At 37.5% G+C, this 22,084-nt stretch overlaps 1 long non-coding RNA gene across 1 annotated transcript; it reads right to left on the reverse strand.

Annotated features, from left to right (window-relative positions):
• Positions 1 to 8,833: 8,833 nt before the first annotated feature.
• On the reverse strand, positions 8,834 to 13,276 carry LOC129145397 (uncharacterized). The gene is made up of 3 exons (XR_008550931.1): positions 13,123 to 13,276; positions 11,257 to 11,359; positions 8,834 to 10,466 (listed from the first exon to the last, which is right to left on the reverse strand). It is a non-coding gene; the product is annotated as an uncharacterized LOC129145397 (long non-coding RNA).
• Between the last annotated feature and the right edge of the window lie 8,808 nt (positions 13,277 to 22,084).

Consider the following 22,084-nt stretch of genomic DNA (forward strand, 5'->3'; position numbering starts at 1 on the left):
TCACTAAGTTTGTGGTAATTTGTTATGGCAGAAATAGAAAATGAATACAGGAAGCAAAACATAAAAGAAAAGAATGGTTGCATGTAGGGGGATGGAGGAAGTAGGAAGTGTGGCCAGGGGCAGAAATTAGATTTGCTGTGGACCATGAAAATATCTTACATAATTATAAACAAATTAAAGCAAAATATCCATAAAATAAAAATAAAATGGGACAAATTTGTTGGCAGCATACCACCCAGATGTTCAAAGTGACTTAAAAACACAGTTACCTGTCTATAATCTCCAATATGATATATCCTAAATTTATTGAAATGCAAGGAAAACTATTTTACACTGACCATATGGTTAGTAGTATTTTTTTAATCATTATTCTGAGATTATGGTGGGTATATTGTGGGATTAAATTAATGAGAAGTATTTGATTTTCTATCATTCTGTGTCACTGGAACACAGATTCTAGGTATGGGGGCAAATGAGATTTAGATTTGAGACCAAAGTGGTTAAATAAAAAATCCTGCAGTTCTCAATTTTAATTGGAAGTGCCAATCTAAATTTATGAGGGATTATATTTTGAACAACATTTCTCCTAGCATGGTTTACTGGAAAGACCTAGAATTCATGACTAACCCAGTAGCAATGAGTACAATTTCACTTTCACAGAAATCAGATTACTTTAAAGATTTTTCTTCAAGATCTTGGAAGAAAATATATATGAAGAATCTGGGACAACTTATAATGCTAAATTGCAATGAATCTTTAAATTCTGTCAAAGTTCACAGGAATCAACTCAAAGTGTTGGTCACTGGTCAAAATTAGTTGAGGTTAAGAGAGAACAATAATTTCCATTAGGATGTAACACTTCAAGTACATTTAAATATATGCATTCATAATGATAAACTTATTGGTCGTTTTTTTTAAATGTTCAAATATTAAGTCTCTAATTTGAGTGAGCTTTCCTATGGAGCTGTAATTTCAAATAATCCAGTAGCAGTTGAGGGCAAGTTTCCTTTTATAGATACACTCCAACTAATAATGAAGGAACAATAGATTTTAAGTATCACCATATTACAGTTCTGAATGAATTTGTGGATATAATGATTGGATCATCAAAGGCTGTTACTATCACAGAAGAGAGATAACTAGAGATCATGTGCCTATTGACAGAAAAATAAACATTACAATGAAATATTTGTGCCAAAATAAAGAACAAAAACAATTATGCTTGAAACTAATCAAGGCTCTGATGCAAGTGCCATTACAGAGGAAATTAGATCAAGAATCTGATAAATGACATCACAGTCCTAGGAAATACCACCCGACAGATAATTTAGTTTCTTCAATAAAAAATAATCCAAGAGCAGAAAGGTGATGAAAGAAAAAATTAAAAAGACCTGAGACATTTTAACCAATCATAATTTATGGGTTGTATGTGGATCCTTATTAAAATAATGCCAAAAAAAAGATAAAATTAGAAATTTGGACATTTACTATTTTCGGATCATATATTCAGATCAGCTCTGTTAAGTGAACATAAAGGCTAATTCTTTTAAAAAATAAGAAACATCTTTTAAAGATGCAGATACTGAATTATTTATTAACTCATGTGATGCTTCTAAGTAACATAGGGAGAGGAATGGTGGTAGAGATGACAAAAATTGTCCATAAACTGATAATTATTGAAGAAGTTATGAATATACAACTATTTTCGGGTTTCTAATGTTATTTAGTATGTACTAATTTTTCTCCATTATAAGATATTTTCTATTTAAAGAAAATACATGTGTTTTTATTAACTTATACAAGTCCTCGTAGCTAATAAGGAATGAAACTGAAATTCAAACCCTGATCTAATACCAGACTACTATTTGCATCGATTATACTGTCCCTCTAAACATGAATGAGGAAATGTTCCCTCTACGTGACTATCCCATCAGCTACATATTCCAAAAGAAGAAAAAATAAATGCCTTCCCTGATCGAATTTACAATTAAATTGTTAAAGGCATATACTAAGGTCTATGTCTATGCCTCACCACCCACAGCTGCTGAAAATCAGGCAATTTCAACATGGAGAAAACATTCTAGACCCTGTGGGTCCCCAACGGTTGATCTACTGAGGCCCACATTTTCTGGTAGTATGAGCTAGACAAGTGTGAGTATTAAAACACAGTAGGGTAGAAGCCCAGAGCTATATCGGGGACCAAATTTTCACATAACTAATTTCCACTGACAGTCTGAGAAGCAGGGAATCAAGAAGTTTGGGGGAGGTTTAGATTCTATAGGGATAGTGGTAGACTTTAAGTTAGTAACTCAGGTGTTGTGATCAAGATAACAAGAGTACAAGTGGGGGGAGTTTGGAGAGAGGAAGGACACTATGGACAGAGGAGCCTAATCCACTGGCAGGAGTTATTTACCTTATTTCCTTGCTCCACTTGTTAGTGATAGGTGAGTCCAACAGGGGGCAGAGCACAAAAGCCTGATATAGCAGGGTGGGGCAGAGAAGTCTTCTGAGGGGTGGTGTTCGAGGGGGCAGTGAGAGGACAATAGGATCAACGTATTTGTGGTACTTTGCAGAGGCAAAGAAGCCTTTGTGAAATCTTGGCTCACTGGTCAAAGTACAGATGGGACACACGGCTAACTATAAACTTCCATGCGTGAGTGAGTAAAATAGTTATCATTAGATCATTGAGAAGAAAAAATATCTACTCAGTGTGTCTTGTGTAAAACCCAAAACATCTGATTCAAAAACTGAAGAATCAAGTCTTTTTTTTAAAGATTTATTATTTATGCATACCAGAACTGGGGTGCAAGCCACAGGTACAGCGGGTGAGAGGATTCACCAGAGAAAGTAGGGAGCAGAACAGGCAGACTGACTGAAATACACCGCTGAGGGGAGCAGAGGATGAGGTAGGAGAGATCTGCTGTACTATGTGGGCTGCGGGGGATCAAACTGGTGCTACAGTGGCTGATAGCAGCTTGATAGCTTTTTTTTAAGGTAATTTAAATATTTTATTTTTTTAATATTTTATTTTATATAATTCTTATATCATTTTTCATTTTTGCACAATGTACACATTTTCATTTTGGTTATATTCCCCATACAATTGCACACCCTCTTATTTTGACCCTAGTCCTTCCTCTCACTGCCCCTCCCCATCCCCATAGTGTGTCTCTGGTTTATAGTTGCTTGTTGATTTTGATTTTTACTTTGTATTAATTAGTCTTTCTCCTGGTCCCTTATTTAGGTTTTCTAAATTCCTGCTATGAGTGAGAACTTCCAGTATTTTTCTTTTTCTTTCTTATTTCACTGAGCATGATCACTTCCAGCACCATCCATGTTGCTGCAAACTGAATGTGATTATCTTTTTTGAATGCTGAGTAATATTCCATTGTGTATATGTACCACATCTTCTTGATCCAGTCATCTATTTTTGGTCATTTGGGTTGTTTCCATAGCTAAGCTATTGTAAACAGCGCTGCTATAAACATTGGGATGCAGGTGCCCTTTGGAATTAATGTTTCTGTGTCCTTTGGGTAAATACCTAGGAGTGGAATTGCTAAAGACAGCTTTCATATGATCCAGCAATTCTACTCCTAGGTATTTACCCAAATTTATAGGTGTTTTTAGCCTCTGTGCCACCAGAAGGACCCAGAATTAATAGTCTTAATCAATAGTGGAGATACTTGTTCCCCAAAACATCCAAGTCTGGGTCATTAAAAACGTGATTTCTCATAGAGAAGCAAAACCAAATAAAACCAAACCAATGACAAACTCTAGAAATCTGATGGTAGATTTGATGCTTCCAGAGGAGAATGAGGGAGAGAATAAAGTGGAGAGGGGACACAACGGGCACTGGAAGACTGTCAGTGCCTTGGTGGTGGGTGTGGTGCGGTAACATACATCTGAAGCGTGTGACCCTATACTTCCAAATTATAGACATTGTTAAAAACCATTGTTGCCTCTGAAACAAACAAAAACTACTTCTCTTTTAATGAATCTTTGGTCTTTTGAAAGCTACAAATTCACTAAATCTCATGGTCAAGAGAAGGAAGGAAAGTAACACAAGACTGGCAGTGAATCAGAACACAGTAAGGGACAGGGATCCTTGTAATTCCAAGTGTGGTGCACAGTCCACAAGATGGACATCCCGTGGGAGTGAGCTGGTTAGGCAGACTCAGGCTCCCAGCCTCCCTGAGTCAGAATTCATTCCTATCACCCTTCTGCAGGTAGTTCCTATTGAATTAAAATGTAAAAGTACCTCTAAAGCATTTCACATTATTATCACCACCATGATAGCTATGGTATTCGGTACTTTCCATGTGCTCATACTGTTCCTCACATGCATTATTTCATTGCAACTATGTGAATAAGTCACTGTTATGATCCTCATCCCCGATGCAGCAATGGACATGCTGAAACATTTAAGTCACGTGGTTCATAAATGGTGGGCCTGGGATTCAAATTCAAGTTCTTAGAATCCTAAAGAATGAGCCTTAATTACAATTTTCTTATCCTTAGAAATGGTCATACCCATGAGTAAAAAGCCCCTTTGGTAGCATTATGTTGGACTATGAAGAATGAATTAAATATGGAGACAAATAAAGAAGGGAAGGGGAGCAGAGAGATTCATCAGCACCACCAAACAATTTTCAAAATGAGTTAAGACCAGATTTAAAACAATGAAGCAGAGCAGAAAAGGCAGAGCACAAAAACTGTTGAAGTCTTTCTTCACTGATTATTTCAACATTAAAAGATTCTATGTTCCGTAAAAATATTTATCTGAGAGAAAAACAAAATGAACATTTTATGTTTCATCTGTTTTGACAAATGCATAATTGCCCTTAGCCTGGCAAAGATTTTCCCTGTTGTCCCAAATGAAAACTGACTAAATGTGACATGAGTTTAGAATTAATCCCTACTGTAGTTAGGATTTGCTACAAAACAGCTGTTTCTTATTCTCATTTCTTGAGGATCATGTGCTGATTATAACAGACTTATTGAATGTCTTCAGGAGGCTATCTATGAAGCTGTTTTTGGCTGCTTGTGAATAGTTCCTGAGTGTTATCACAAAATTTCTGCCTGATTCTCTTGATCTAGGAGTGGTTTATATTAAGTAACTGAGATAATAATCAGAAAGAAACAGCATGCCTCAAAATCTGAAACAGGGCTATTTTAATCAGTGTATTTTAATTTAAATTACTTTTAGCTTGTTTTTTTCAAAGGGAGATTCCAGATTTCTAGCGTTTATAATTCTTTCCCTTTAATATATTACTTTGAAGTGTGTATAAAACACAGACGGTGGGTATATCTGCATGATGCAATCACAGGTTAATAAAGGAAGACATTCTGTCAAAATGATTTCCTGCCACTGTCCAAGGCAACCCAGAACATCCGGAACAGTGTTGTCCTTGACCACAACCTGATCTTCTGTGTGTGTGTGTGTGTGTGTGTGTGTGCGTGCGCGAGCGTGCGTGCGTGTGTGCACGTGTGTGTGTGTGTGTGTATGTGTGTGTTTGCGGTGGGAGTGGGAGGGTGGTTGTCCTTTTAAAACACTCCTTCATGGTTAGCCAGGCAATTTCTTCCTCTGGTTGCTAAAACACACGTGTCCATTTTTTCCAACTCCCTGCTGCTAACCTTTCACTTTAAGTTCTTTCTTGTTCCTACCCTCCACTGAGGACTTAATTCAGACTCATGTACTTTATTCAGGAAATTCTCCCATACTGGTATTTATTGTCCTTTTTCTGCCACTGTAGCCTGATAGTTTTTTCCTTAAAAGGGATGAAAGATCACATTTGTTCCCTGGAGGCCACTTTACCATTTATGTAGTTTCATTGCAGTAGAGCTAACCACTGCCTAAGTTCTCTTCACTGAGACTTTTATCCCCAACTAATTGCATCTCTAGATAAATACCTACTTTTTATGGGAGGGTGGTCCCAACAAAGGTCAGCTAGCTAGCCCAATGGGAAATGGGAATTATTTGCTCTAAAGATTACTTTATAGATATGAAGATTCCCATAATCCAGGGCACTATGTGCACCACAGACTTGGAAACTCATTTGGTGATAGGAAGGTGGTTGATCTGTTTTATTTGTTTATTGATTTGCAAATTGCTTTCTAAAATTTTAATGAAGTATAGGTTATATGAAGTAGAATCCAAAGATTTTAGGTTTGTATTTTGATTAATTTTGATAAATTATATATCCATGTATGCAACTATCATCCAAATCAAACTATAGAACATTTCAATCATCCTATAAAATTGTTCTTTGCCACAATCTAGTCAATATCCCAGTCCAAAGACCACTATTATATTCTCTCATTTCTGTATTAATAGTCAGATTGAATGTACTCATTTCAGCTTCTTTTGTTCACATTGTTGTGACTCATCCATGTTTATGTACATCAGTATTTATTTTTTCATTACTGTTTAGTATTCCACTGTGTCAATATGTCATAATGTGTTTATCCACTCAACTACTGATGATACCCGGCTTGTTTCCAGTTTTTGAGTATTATAAAGTTGTTATGACCATTCATGAATAAGTCATTTTCTGGACATCTGTTTTCATTTCTTTGGGGTCTATAAGTGGAATTATTGAGTCATACAATAGTTATATGGCTATCTTTATTAGAAACTGCCAAACTGTTTTCCAAAGTAGTTGTATTATTTTCTAATGATACAAGGTTAAGAGTTCTGATTGCCCCTTTTTCTTGCCAATACTTGGTACTGAAAATCTTTTTAAAATTTTAGTCATTCTAGTGGGTGTGTGGTATTATCTCATATGGTTTTAATTCCCCTGATGAGTAATGATCAATTCTTGCTTGTTGGCATTCATATTTCACTTTGTAAATCTGAGCCAGAGATCCCTATGCTCTCCTGTAATATTCATTGAGCTTGCTGGTATTGGAAATGGAAAGAATAAAAATTAGAGACTTTTGTGTTGCCAGAGTGATCAAGATAATTTTATCTGTCTATCTATCTATCTATCTATCTATCTATCTATCTATCTATCTATCTCTATCTCCTTTTAAAAGCTAACTGTTGTTTTTTTTTTAATAAAGATTTATTTATTTATACATGCAAGAACTTGGGTACAGGCCAGAGGTGCGGGGGGTTAGAGGATTCACCAGAGACAGAGTGGGGAACAGAACAGGCAGATCGACTGAAATACACTGCTGAGGCGAGCAAAAGCTAACTGTTGTTTAGGTTTAAAGGGTCTATTATGATTGTAGTATACCTGTGAAAAATGAATCCAACAAGAATTCATTAAGAATCCATGTGCCTAATGTATCTGAATAAATGACTTAATGCTTTCTAATACCAGACCACTGATTTGCAATTAATCAGTTAAGAGTATTAAATCCGTGATGCACTGTAAGGAATTGCTGATGAACATCTGTATACATCCATCAATATCATAAGTTCATGTATTACAGAAGAGCACAGACTTTGGTTTCAGCAGATTTCACGATCTTACCTCTGCTACCACTTACCTAGTTGACTTACAACACACACTAGTAGTTGTGTTGATTACATGGGCAATAGTTATCACTAAACTAGTGCCTACTGTGCTTGAAACATAGCAAAAGTGCATTATAGGAATTTTTATTCTTAAATGGCAAAATTTGCTTTTATTTTAACAAAATTAACTAGTTATTTTGACTACGCAGTCACTCAATTGTGTTAGAACAGTAAACATCTGCCTGTCAAATGATTATTCCAAGAGTCTATTTTGCACCCCTAAATGTACAAACCTGAGTCAGGCACAAGTTAACAACCAGGCAGAATCACAGTGCTAACTAATGCTGAATACTCAGTATAATTTAAATCCTTTGCATTTATTTTCATACTTAAAATTATAATTTATATCACTAGTTCAGTTTTTCTCAAGTAGTCTTTAATGGTGACTTTGTTTTTATATGTATAAAGTATTCTTGATCCAGAAAAATAGATTTTACTTAGATCTTTATCATTGACATTTTCTAAAGTTTTAATTTTTCTTCAACTTGCTTGATATTATAGCAATGCAGGAACATCAAGGTAATATTTCATTATTTTGTCTACACAATGAGAAAGATTCCCTTACTATTTTAAAATTCATTGATATGTAACTGAACTGTATTTAAGAATTTTGTATATAAGCATTATTTTTGTCTGTCCTCAATTGGCTTTGTCATCAATTCCAATCACTGGGTTGGAAAGCTATCTTAATGGAGGTCTCACAGTTTGTCAAGAGATGCAGCAGTTTGTTTTGTTTGGTGGGGGCTTCATCTTTTGAAATAGAAAGATTGTAATATAGGTATACTCAGGATTTTGGACTTTGAGTCAAAATGATGTCTGACTGCTTTGATTGCTAATTGTCCAGGTGTTCATATGTTTCTGAATTTATTTACTCTTGATTTACTCTTTTTTTTTAATTCACCAGAAAAAAAAAAAAACCTCTATTTTTTGTTTTAACGCTCACAGATATTTTATGTATTCCATTTTGAGTGTCTTCAAAAAAAGAAAGAAATCCACCCATCAAAGTAGTAGTTGTATTACTACTAGAAAGATTAGGAGGAAAAGATTGAAAAAAAAGTTTAACACAAGAGAAAAAACATATGCAAATAAAGATCATTCTCAATTGATCTATTCTCATCTATCATATGATCCAGCAATCCACTCCTGGGTTCCTAGCCAAAGAATTCAAGAACGCTGATTTGAAGGGATTAATGCATGCCTATATTCATTGCAGTACTATTTACAATAGTCAAGGTATGGAAAAAACCTAAGTGCTCAATGATACATGAGTGGGTTAGGAAGATGTAGTATACTTGAATAATGGAATACTACTCACCTATATAAAAAGATGAACTATTACCATTTGCAGTAGCATGGATGGAGCTGGGGGGGATAATGATAAGTGAAATAAGTCAGGAAAAAAACAAATACTAGACAGTATCACTTTTATGTGGAATATACAGGAACAAATCAAAGGGTCAAATACAACAAAGCCAATAAAAATCTTACAACCCTAACTGTAGAACTGAGGATGAAAGAGAGCCTAATAGGGAGGGGGCACAGTGAACTATGATGGAGGGTGTGGTGTGGTAACATACACATGAAGGGCATCATCCTATACCTCTGAATCATACACAGTACTGTAAATCAATGTTGCCTCAATAGAGGTTAAATTAAGAAAATTATTTTCACATATATAAAGTTAAAATTACATCAATTGAGTAAAATCATACAAAGAGCACAAAAACAATCAAAAATACTGGCAAAATCCATTCTTAAAAGGCCAAAATTGATTTATCTGTTCCTGTTGGAAATTTCATTTGGGAAGGAGTGGGCACAGGACAGAATGCATGGTGGGATCTGACCAATGAAATTGTATTCAGCTGGTAAGCATTTCAACAAAAGTTTGCTTTGTCCTTTTTAAAATTGGATGGTAAAATTTCTCCAAAGCAGTAAAAAAAAGATTTCTCAAGGATAACAAGCACTTTCTCAAACCTAAGCTTCCATCTCTGTTATTGCATATCTACCTTACTTCCCAAGTCACTTAGATAAACTTTGCATTACTTAAGTGTCAGCTTTCAGCAAGCCATAATCCAATTCAACAGTCATATGCAGTAAGTCCTCACTTAAGGTCATCAATAGGTTCTTGGAAACTGCAACTCTAAGTGAAACTACCTATAATGAAACAGATTTTATCACAGGCTAATTGATTTAAACAAGAGTTAAGCTCCTATAGCATATTTCTGGTCACAAAAAACATCACCAAGCTTCTAAATAAAGAACCAAAACACTTCAAATAATAAACAGTCATTTGTATACATTCATCCATTCATTTTGCGGCCCTCTTATTCCAGTTTTGGGTCTTTGGTGCCCAACATCTATCCTGGTAAAACCCTGGACAAAACACCCTTCCATCACAGGGCACACTCCATTACCCCTGTCCTCAAACACACATACATACTCATTTACACTTAGACAATTTAGATATGCCACTTCACCTAACTTGCATGCGTATCTCTGGGATGTGGAAGGAAATTGGACTATCCAGCAAAAATCCATGCAGACAGAGAAAACATGTGAACTGTACACAAACAGTGGCCCAGGTAGGTGATTGTCTTTAGATTGAGGGCAAGGGAGGAAGGGTTATCTCCCTGTCTTCGAAAACCTGGTGGGGGGAAGGTTAGATCTCTATCACTTAATATTTCATTTTAATTATAGTGATGCAAGAGCACAACTATGGCCACAGGCACCACGACTCGGGGTAAGTGAAGAAAACATCAAAGGTTGGTCTTCTCCAAAGCCTCCAAGTGGCACCAGGCATGAGGAAGTGAGGAGCAGCAGGAGGGAGCTGAAGGTCTAGTTTTTGGTGAATCTGGATGACATGTGGGCCAATAGACCAGTTTCTTTATTGCCAGAGCGCTGGAGCATGATGGAGTGGGAGACAGTGGAATTTTCCCCCATTTCTCTGTAGAACAGAACACATGTTTGTTGCAGTAAGCCCTCAGAGAATACAGGGTAGTACTGGTTGATTCATCCCCCTAAAATCACAGGTTGAATTCCTAATCTAATTATCTTTAGAATGTGGACAGCTTTGAAATAGGGTCATTGTACATGTACTTAGATGAGGTCACACTGAAATAGGGTAGGCCACTGATTCAGCATAATCAGTGGGCTCAAAAGGAGGGGTGCTATGTATATAAACATGCACACAGGTGGAATGTCATGTGAACAAGAAGGAAGATTTTAGCGATAGTTCTATTAACTAAGAACTGCTGAAGATTTCCAGCAAAGCACCAGAAGTTAGAGAGAGGCCTGGAATAGTTTCTCCCTCACAGCTCCCAGAAGGAATCAACCCTATTAGCACCTGGATCTCAGACTTTCAGTCTCCAGAACAGAGAGACAATAAAATTCTGTTGTTGAAGCCACCCAGTTAGTGATACTTCATTATAGCAGCCCTGGCATAGGGATTAGGAGTTTTCAGAGACCTGAGAGACAGACAGCACATTGTAACTGACATCGGTAATAATAGTAAGGCACATTTAAATGGTCTCTGAGGCCAGATCATGGATGAGAAGAGCCAGAACAAATGAACAGGAGTGAAAGATTGTTTAATTCATATGACTTACTCCCCAAGTTAGCTGAAAATAGTTGCTCAATAATTCCAGAGCAGTTGGAAATCATGATGTAAAAGAGGAATGGACCTAAAAAAATTAATAGGCCCTGCATGCTCTGGGCCCTCTCATCTGTCACCTCACCTTCCTGTACTGTCTTCAGCTCCACTGAGGCTTGAACAAGAGCAGGCTGCTTCCATCTCAGGGTCTTTCACCAAATGACCTCAAATACATTTCACTGGGCACCCTGGAAACAGACTCAGAGATATAGTGAGGTCTTAATAAGTAGCCTTATAATAAAATGAGTAAGTACCATACAGAAAAGAGTTGATTCCACTGCCATAACAAGTGAGGCCTCAGCCAACTCTGGGGGAGTGCCAGAGTTAGAGTGTGAGGAGTCTGCTTGCTAAAAAGCCCAGGTGTGATTTTTCAGATCTGACCAGAGGCATTTTAAAGCTTTCTCCGGCAGGCCTCAGGGGGAAAAAGCTGCCCTCCCCACACCAGACTTGGTGCATACCCAACACATGGTAGTCTCTAAAGGGGTTTCACTGTCAAGGACTCAGGCCTTTCCAGCCAGTCAAATTCTTGGAATATTTGCATTCCTAGCCTCATGCCCTCATTCTAAGCTCTTCACCATGTGAGGGCTTAGATTCTAGTCCTTTTCAGGTGCCTCTGCTGAGCACTTCTAATGGGGAAACTTTGAATACGCTTCCCCACTCTCACTCAGTATCCAGTACATTATCACTCCCAACTCTTACCACCTTCCAGTCCCAGAGTCCATTAAAGTGTTGGAGTTCTTTGTTCAGGATTCCCTCCGTTTTGGTTTATTGCTTGAATCAGCTACTTCAAAAGCTAACAGTGCCCTCACTCTCTCCAGCTCAGCTTCCGTTCTGACTGAGTTGCTCTTCAGGGTTGTTTTACATGGAAGCAAAGCAATTAGACTGTAGCCTCGTGTCAACCAGTATGGGTTACCCTCTGGCAAGGCCCATAACATTGGGTGGGGAAGATCCCTGTAGGGCCAGGGGCAATGCCCTTGAGGGACACAGCTGTGAGGCATTAGTAGCCAATATTCACACAGCTGGGATGGTTCCTTGGCCCTGAAGAATGATTTTGATGGAACACCATGGTATCCATCCAATACAGTCTACCTCTAGTATCACTTGGATTTCCTTTCCTCTTAAAATAAGTTTATTCCACCTGGAAATAGTCTCTGGAATTCTGGTTGTGTTTATTTCCTGAGAAACTTGGGATCAAATGGATGGACTTTAGCCCTGTCAGCAGTTCTAATCATAGCTGTAGCGGATATTCACCATCTCCCTTCCCACCACCCACTATAGAGTCCCCTTATCCTTGGCAAGCATAGCATTTTTGCTACACTGGGCAACTAGCTGGGGTAAGGTTGAGGAGAGCAGGGAATGATCCAGAACCCCATGCCTAAAGGTTCTGAGCTTCTGGTTCCCAAGCACTTAATAGACTTGGTGGCTATTCTCATCTATTTAACATTAAAATCAATTACAGAAGAGCAAACAGATCTCAGCAAAAGTTTTTGCTGAGAGCCAAACTTCTCCCTGCCCCATGACTGAAAGCAACTCTCAGGGTAACATACATGAGCTTTCAGCAGCAGAAACTCCTAAGAGCTAGGAAATGGTTCATTAATCCTGATACAGAGATCTACTGGAAAAGAAATTAGAATTTTCAGGAATTTTTATGAGTTTCCCAAATTTTAATTTACTCAATATTTTTCATAACACTATGTGAATAAAAATTATTGTGACTTAAAATTGATTAATGATCTAAAAATTTTCATAACAAAAAATTTTGTAACTATGTGAGGTGATAGATGCTAAATAAACTTATTATGGTAATTATTTTGTAATATATAATATAGTAAATCATTATGTTATGCATCTGTAGGGTCAGCAAAATAGGCTTTTTTTAAAAAAAATATTTATTTTATTTCTACAAGAACTGGGGTACAGGCCAGAGGCGCGGGAGGGTGAGAGTACTCACCAGAGACAGAGCCGGGAACAGAACAGGCAGACTGAGGAAATGCACTGCGGAGGGGAGCAGCAGGCGAGGCAGGAGAGGTCTGCTCGCATGTGGGTTGCTCTGAGGCCAGCGGGGATGGAACCAGCACTGCAGAGGCTGCAGACAGCTTTATAGCACTGAGCTCAACCACCTGCACCACCAGGGAGGCCCAAAATAGTCAGGCTTTTATACCGTTAGCCTCTGTGGCTCACCTGTGGCCTTGAATGCCAGAGGCGCTTGGGAACGTGAGCTCGGGTATGTGTGCCCAATGGTGGACACTTGAAGTGTGGTATGGGCATGCATAAGTGGGCACACCTGAGCCAAGAGACTGAGGCTATAAGGACAGCATCGCACATGGGATGCAACCAAAGAGTAACGACTACAAGAGGATGAGCGATGGCTTGAGAGAGGCAGGCGCATGAAAGAACATCAGATAGAGCCCAAAGAGAAAGTAAAGATTTGCTGGGGGGTGGGAGACCTGCCAGCCTCCCAGTAAAGATTTGCTTGCACCTAGTTGCCAGTGGTGTAGAAAGATCATTAAAAGCCTGAAAAAAGCCACTGAAGTCTCCAGGATTCTCTTTACCCATCACTCAAATCAATAGAGAACCCGCCTTTTTCCTTGTTGGCACTACAGCGTCCTTATCAATGATCTCCCAATAAAACTGGGCAAGAAAGTGAGTAGTTCCCCCTTTTAAGCAAGATGGAGTAACAGAATAACTCTCCTGTATAAAACAACAACGAAATCAGACAAAACATTCTAAACAGTTTGTAGAGTAAATGAGTTAGAAATCAGGCTCCTTATGCCCTCCCATCATTAGTATCTATGACTGGCACCTGCAGTCTTGCATGAGCACCTAGAATTACAGACACCTGGTTCCAGAGCGCAGGGGGCATGTGCTTATTTAAACACCTGTAACAGGGGTGAGGGGATATAAGGGTGGGGCATGCTGAGGTGGGACTACAGAGAGAGAGGAGAGAGAAATGAGCGAAAGCTGATGTGTGCCCTGATTCAGCATTAAAGGCCTGCAAACATCTACTGAAGGTTCTAAAATTATCTTTTCATCTCCAGGAATTGACAATGAATCTACGCGGCCTGGGATGGTTGAAAAACACAGTTGGTTTTAAAACACCGGACTCTAGGCAATAATGGTCTGCAGAAAGCCTCCCTCAAATAGAGATCAACACATCCACATGGGAAGAGGGCCTGAGGTAAGGAAAGAACTACCTGGAAGGCCTAAAGGAATAGTTCCTGACACTCAAAAGTGGGTCAGTGCCCATGGCCCTCCTGGCTGACTGGACACCTCACCTCAAAGCACAGGAGCCACCGAGCAGCCCAACAGGTGTGCCTCGGTGCAGGGGAGATTAGCCCTGAAAAACATTTCTCCAGTCTTACTATAAGAACAGTGATTCTCAAAACTCCATTCCCTAACTTCATGGATGAGGGGAGGGGACATGGGGACTGCTGGGAATGGGGAGGTTGGCAGAGCTGCAACTGTGGTGAACTTTTAAAAGACAGAATAGGCAGGCGAGCTCAGGACTTTTCTGGCTGGCTTCCACTTCCAGGTCAGGGTTTGTGGCTCTTTTGGCTGGCTCCTGCTTGCAACTCCAGGCTCCTGCTTGGACCCAAGTCTTAGCAAAGTGGCAGTTACTGACAGACATGGGAGATATTAAAAAAACCTGGCCCTAACTTCTGGACATGAAAACTCTGAACTGAGAAATATGCTAACTTGGATTAAGGGCAGATTAGGCATTGAAGATCAGTGAATTTAAAGACATATCAGTGGAAACTATTCAAAATGAAATGCAAAGAAAAGAATTTTTAATATCAACAGAGTATCAGTGAAGTTCAGGACAATGTCCAGGAATCTTGCACCTTGATTGGAGACACTAAAAGAAGAGGCGGGTTGAGCAGAGGTAGAAGTCTAACAGCCTTGGCCAAACTGGAAGGAAGCTCCGGATTGAATGTGCCCATCAGAGAGTCCTGAGTGACCTTGATATCTTCATGTTACTCAGTCATCATGCTGGACCACCCCAGGAAGGGCATGATCCTGAACAAGGGATCTTCCTGCAACAGAGGGGACCCCTCTGCAAGCCAAGAGCTGGACATCTGCTTCCTGCACACACTGTAGACCAACAAGCCCTTCTTTGAAGTGAGGTCTGGAGGAGTACTTCTGGGTCTACCATGAACAGCTAGACTCCTTGAAGTCAAATCCTGGATCTGCCACTGCAGGTAAGGCCTTCACGCCTTTGTGTTTTAGTTTCCCCAAGTATCTGATAGTGCTGAACCTGCCTTGTGAGGTTATGTGAAGATTATATAAGGAGATGTAGGTAAAGCACTTAGAACCTTGCCTGGCCCAGGGTAAGTGTTCTATAAATATTTGCTATTATACTCTTTACCTCATTAATATCCACATTGACCCTGCAAAGTAGGTGTTTTGTCTCCATTCTGCAAATCAGAAAATATACTTTCAAATGTCAAGTAACTTACCTATAGTTACTCAGATTGAATATGGTAGGATAAGAATCCAAATTTGGGTTTTTTTGCCCAAAGTTCATCTTTATAATTAAATGAGTTATTCCTATTTGTTGGTTGCCCCTGAATTATCTGTGCAGACCGTAAATATTTTGAGTTCTTTTTATGTTTAAGTATTAAGCACAAAATCAAGCACAGAACAGGAACTCAATAAATGTTTGCTTTCAGGAAGGATAAAGTTGATAGCTTCTTTGGCTTATGAAGATCTGGACTATTGATGCCTCAACCACTTGGTTTATCCTTGATCTGATTCGTTGTTCTAATTTCTCAAGGGTTATATATTTTATACTTATATATCACACAAACAAAAGCATTAAGTAAACATAGATGATGTGTAAACATTTCTGGAACTTTGCTCTATATCTGAAGTCCTTCAATCACATAATTTGACTAAATTTATCTGCCTTTACCATAATCCATTTTGATTTTTACTTCTAAAAGGAGATTATTTTTTTGGACTATGCTTTATTTGAAACAAGATGAATAATAAATTGGAAGAATTCAGTCAAATCAGTAGTAAATCCCATCTTATCTTTGAAACCAAAATAATAGGTGAAAATACTGGACATGTGAAATGCAACCTGGAGATTTTATAAACTACACATAAAATATAAATATTTTGTTGGGAATGCTGTTCAGTGAAGTATTTGAATGAGCTAACAAACTGGCACAACTTTGGTGGTAGAATGCAAAATTTGGTCTATGTCACTCATTAACATCACTGTACAGTTTTCATTAATATATTCATCAGGGGTTAATGGGAGTCTCATGTGAATAATCAAGACCAGGATTTTCTTTCCTGGCTGGCTCACTGATCAATCTTAAATTTAAGCAGCAATCAAATTTCCTGGAAAAACAAGGTCCAAAAAAATGGTCTGGGTGAGTGAAATAATGTAGTGGACATCTGTGGTTTTTGCCTAATCCCCTTCTGATAACAGCACCAGTATTTCCTCTTGAAAATAATTTACCCCCTGTTCTTGGTTTATGTGATTTGAGTAGAGCTCTGATAAGGAAGAGGAGAAAGACAGGGAGACAGACTTGATGACATTGTAGAGTCCTTGCATCCATCTGTACTTCAAGTTCACTCCTAGTATTTTTCAATTACACCAGCCTATATATGTATGATCTTTTTCACCTTAAGTCTGAGTTGAATTATCCATCACATACAATTGAAAGAGTCCTAATATAAAAGCTATTGCCTTATAAAAGCATCAGGTTCTATTATGTTCTTAAGTATTTGAGTCTTCGATGGTAGTGAATATATTTTCTAAGTACTTAAGGTTATTTTCTGCCCTAGCCAGAAGACCAGTTGGAAGGTGATATAGTCAGTCTATTATGGTGACATATTTCAATGTCACTAATAAATTATTTAGCAGTTTGTAGTTATAGTCGCAATTTATGCTCTCCTTTGTTTTTGGGTTTTGTGACTAACTGGGATATGCTCAACTAGACTGGTAATAGACAAATAAAAGTGACAATAATAAAAATGAATTAAAAAGTAAACAATAGGAAATCACAGAGATAGATCAGGGTATGAGGAAATGGAGTACAGAATTCTGGTACTGTCACTACACAATAAATTTAAGTGTAAGCTTTCTAGCAACCAAGGCCAAAAGAAAATCAGAAGGGATTTCATAATTTCCTTGTCTGTTAAAAGGAAACTTTTCAGTTCTTCAGAAGAAATAAAGCTTCTTATTGTTTTATAAAAGGTTTTCTTAGAACCAAGAGTTACGTTTTTTTAAAATTTATTTGAGTCTAGGCTTTTTTTATTAAGAAATTTTTTTTTTTACTTTGTTCCTATTTCTATTTCCCATTCATCATGAGACTTGGTAGTGACTTGAATAAAATGCCGTGATAACATTTTCATGGCTTGCTTAATGCCTAATGATCAGAGAAGAAGAGATAGAAACCAGCTGCTTTAACCTTCCCCAGGCCAAGGCTGAAGCTATGTATCTTATCAGACAATTGAAACCACACGTGCTCCAACCTCTTGCTGGAAAGGTCAAGGAGGTAATGTGCAAATTCGGGATGCTTCTGAAAGTCTTTTAAAAGGACTTCTGGGTGGTATAGCTTGGCTGAAATGACTTTGGGTTCTCTGGAAACTCAAACCCAGTATTTTTCATAGTCTGAGCAAAAGTGGTTGAATTTGACCTTGTTACTTCAAAGCCTCTATTACACTCTTAAAGATAAAGAAAAACATCACTGCTTCAAAACAAATGGACCACTGGCTCCAAGCAGGTACTTAAACAGTCAAAAGCCATTAATATTATCACAAAGTTGTACCTCTCTTCTAGGGAATCCTGAAACTACAATTGAGTGTCCTTTGTTGGCATCTATGTTTGAATCCATTTCCTTTCCTTTCTTCAGTCACAAGTCTCTTGTCTAAATTAAGTGCTTCACCAAAAAGTTTATGGGGCCAATTAGTCCCTTTCTCATTCTTCCAGAAATCTCTGTTGTCTTTTCAAAAATCTGGATATAGCAAAGTTGAAAACCCCCTGATCAATAAATTGGCACAAGTTTGTTGTGCAAATAGGACTAGTTCTCCAAGTGGGAACATTTAAATCTAAAACTGCAATGAAGTGAGGGCATGTGTTATAGGATAGCTCCTAGAGAAAAAGGGAGAAAGTTGTTTAATGATTGGTTACTAGGTTGTGGTTTCCAGACAGCAAGGGATTGGCTGAAAAGATAATCTAATACCAGTTTCAGGAAGATGATTTTAGTTTCATTTATGATTGTGAGAGGCATTTACAAGAAATATGCTAAGTTTTGCTTATGTTCGTGAAACAAGCTAGATTTAGTTTTGGTTACTTGACTTAAATGGTTTTGTCTAATCAGGGAATTTTCCAGTCTGGTCTCTATTTTGTATTTAATTTTAACATCCATGAGATTCCAACTAATCATTTTTCCCTAAGCTTTTTAAGGCCTTGCCTAGTGAATTCCTTACTGATAATTTGTATATCCTCTCAGGACCTGAATCATTTGGGTTATTTATTAATCATTTTATCAAATTAAGCATCTCAATGAAGTCTTGAGGCAATAACGTAGGAGCAAAGAGAAAATAAAATAATTTGAATTATATACAATTGCATATTCTCAAAACAAATAAAAGTTTTTGCTTAGAATCTGCATTGCTTTGTGTTGTATGCAGTATTGCCCTCTACGGTATCCCTTTCATTTTAGCTGTAAGCTTCATTCTGTGATTTTATATCTCAGCTCAAACATCATCCTGAAATCATGTAACTTCCGTCACAGGACTAGTTTCTAGCAAGTTTTATTTCTAAAAATTAAAATTGAAACCTATGGGAGAAGAACAAAGAGATAACTTCTGTGGGTGAGAGAAACAGTTATATGAGAAATGCGATAGTAGTAATTTCTTTTGTCTATCTTTTTATACTTCACTATGCTTTGCTTATGAAAATTTTGTTTATTTCTCTTGATAAGTATTTATGCCAAGTTTCAGTATTTAATAATTTTATAATTTTCTGTACTAATAATTATAAAGACAATTTTAAGAAGTATGTACTATTATTCTGAAAGTATTATGTCAAAGGCTATATATTTGTTGTGCTATAATAGTCTTTGTGACCACCATATATTAGCCCTAAAACACTTAATATATGTGTATATATGTACACACACATAGAGAGAAAATGAAAATGAATTGGAGACATGATTTTGGTTCAAAGAGAGTACTAGAAAAATTGTTCAAAAAGCACACTACTTTTCCTTAGATTGTATTTGTTTAGAAAGGAGATAAAGATTGGTGGCATTCTAAATCTTCCTCCCATTCAAGCCAAATAGCTCCTTGGATCTATAAACTTCAGCTAAAATTATAGGCACCCAAAAAGGAGCAAACAAATATTTACATGGTTAAGTACTAAGATCACAGAGCTTTGAAATTTTAAATTCGTTGACTATCCCTATTGATAAATGATTGTGGTGAGATAAGGTTTTTGCCCCCATTCAAACAAGCACACTGACCTCCCTGCTCAGATTCTTTCTTTTATTTTTTATTGAGATAATAGTTTACAACAGTACATAGGTTTCCAGTGTATAGTATATTGTATCTCACTGTATGTATCAGACCATATCTACCACCAACCCGGTCTAACCCCCTCAACCCCTCTGATAACCACCATTCTATTGTCAGAGTATAAGGGTTTGTTACTGTTTTTGCTTTGTTTGATTGCTTTAATTTTATATTCCACAAATGAGTGAAATTATACTGTATTTGTCTTTCTCTTTCTGACTTATTACACTTAGCATAGTCCCCTCAAATTTCATCCATGTTGTCACAAATGGCAAGAGTTCGTGGTTTTATGGCTGAGTAGTATTCCATTGTATGTATATATACACCACCTTTCTTAATCCACTCATCTGTCGTGAGGCACTTGGGTTGTTTCATATCTTGGATATTGTGAATAGTGTTGCAATGAAAATAGAAGTGCATATATCTTTTAATGATCTGGGTAAATGCCCAGAAGTGGGATTATTAGATCATTGTTACTTGATTTTTAAATTTTTTTGAGGAACTTCCATACTGTTTTCCTTAGTGACTACACCAATGTACATTTGTACAAAGAGCGTAGGATTCCTTTTTCTCCCCATCTTTGCTAACACTTATTATTTCACAAACAAGCACACTTTGATTTTTTACTTCTTCAAATCCTCATCATAACATGATTGAATGATAGAATTTAACAATTAACATTCCCAGAGTTTGTCTTTATTCAGTTAACAACAAGACTTCACATATCAGTGATTCTCAAGAGTGATCAACAGTCATAGGCCACGAGAGTCCTTATTGACTAAAAAAAAAAATAAAAACTAAAGTCCTTTTTCAGCTGTGCAGGCAGTGATCCATAATTGTACAGATATTGTTTTAAATTTACACCGAAGGACTATACACTAAGAATCATTAAGGGTTCCTAAACTTTGATAGTGATGGACTAAAATTAACATTTTATTTAGGTGAGTTGCCACACAAATTTCCTAACTTTGCAAATTAGCTATAGCACATGTCCCTTTATAGACCCTTGGGCTCACCAAAAGTCTCAGAAAAAATCTTATCTGTTTATCATAAGCAATCTTTGGACTTGAGCATGCTTTAATACTGCTTCTAGTTTTTCAGATATAACTTTTAATTTATCTTCATTATCAATATCATTTGTTGAATTATTGTAACATCATTAGATGACCAATATATCTCACTTAGCAGGACATTAGATTGAAGGAACATATTTTAATAATTTGCAGTATTTGAACCTCTGAAGAATGGTGTTGATACCTACATGTTAGGGGTAAAGAAATACAAAAAGTTCACAGTAGACGGGGGAGAAAAGGCAAGTCCATTATCACCATTGATAGAAGTGTTGCTTCTATCAATGAAAGAGTACATTTAAGGACCTGTTTTATTTCTCTTACTAAATTCTTAAGATGTGTGTCTATGTCTGATTTGTAATTTTGCTGTCACAGCTCTTTGCAGCTAGTAGAAATTCAATAAATATTTTTAATGGTTATATTTCCTGTCCAATTTTTTAGCAATACTAAATTCAAATAGTATCTTAGATTTTGCATTTTGAATGTTCCAAACCACCTATAGCCTTGAAAACTTAAGGATTATATCATGTGGAATGTGTTGGTTGAATTTCTTTATAGGTCCCTGTAGGGCAATGCCATCCAGATAGCTGTTTGTCACACCAGATATCCTTCAAAGTCATTCATAAGGAGACCTGAGTCTGGTCATCTGGAGTTTGCAAATTCTACCTGGAGCAGAGGGATGTTACTCTCTGCTATCTCCCTTATCATGCTTTTCTTAAAAACATGAGAAAAGTTGCAGAAAATATTGTCAGTTCAGTTTAAGTCAATACAATACATCTTCTGCATGAAAATCATTTGTTTTGTTATCAAATACCCATTTTTAAATTTTTAATATATATATTTTTAACACTTTTATTTATACAAGAACTGGGGTACAGGCCAGATGTGCAAAAGGGTGAGAGCAGTCACCAGAGACAGCGGGGAACAGAACAGGCAGAATGACCGAAATCCACTGCTGAGGGGAGCAGCGGGCGAGACAGGAGAGGTCTGCCTCGCCATGTGGGCATCTCCATGGCCGGCGAGGATCGAATTGGCACTGCAGAGGCTGCGGACAGCTTCACCGCACTGTGCTCAACCACCTGTGCCACCAGGAAGGCCCTATTTTTAATATATTTTTTACATCATTGTTCATTTTTAAACAATGTTTGCTTCCCCCACCCATCAGGTGTAGTCCCCATAGAGTTTCCTTCCCCAAGGCACCCGTGCACCATCACCTCAGTCCCCTGTGCTCCTTCCTCCCTCCCTCTGATCCCTCTCCCTCCTCCTCCCCTGCAGGATGTCTCTGATTTATAATTGTTTTGTTGTGTTGTG

Source organism: Talpa occidentalis, unplaced genomic scaffold (assembly GCF_014898055.3).
Source record: "Talpa occidentalis isolate TD23 unplaced genomic scaffold, MPIMG_talOcc4v2.1, whole genome shotgun sequence".
NCBI classification, from domain to species: Eukaryota; Metazoa; Chordata; class Mammalia; order Eulipotyphla; family Talpidae; genus Talpa; species Talpa occidentalis.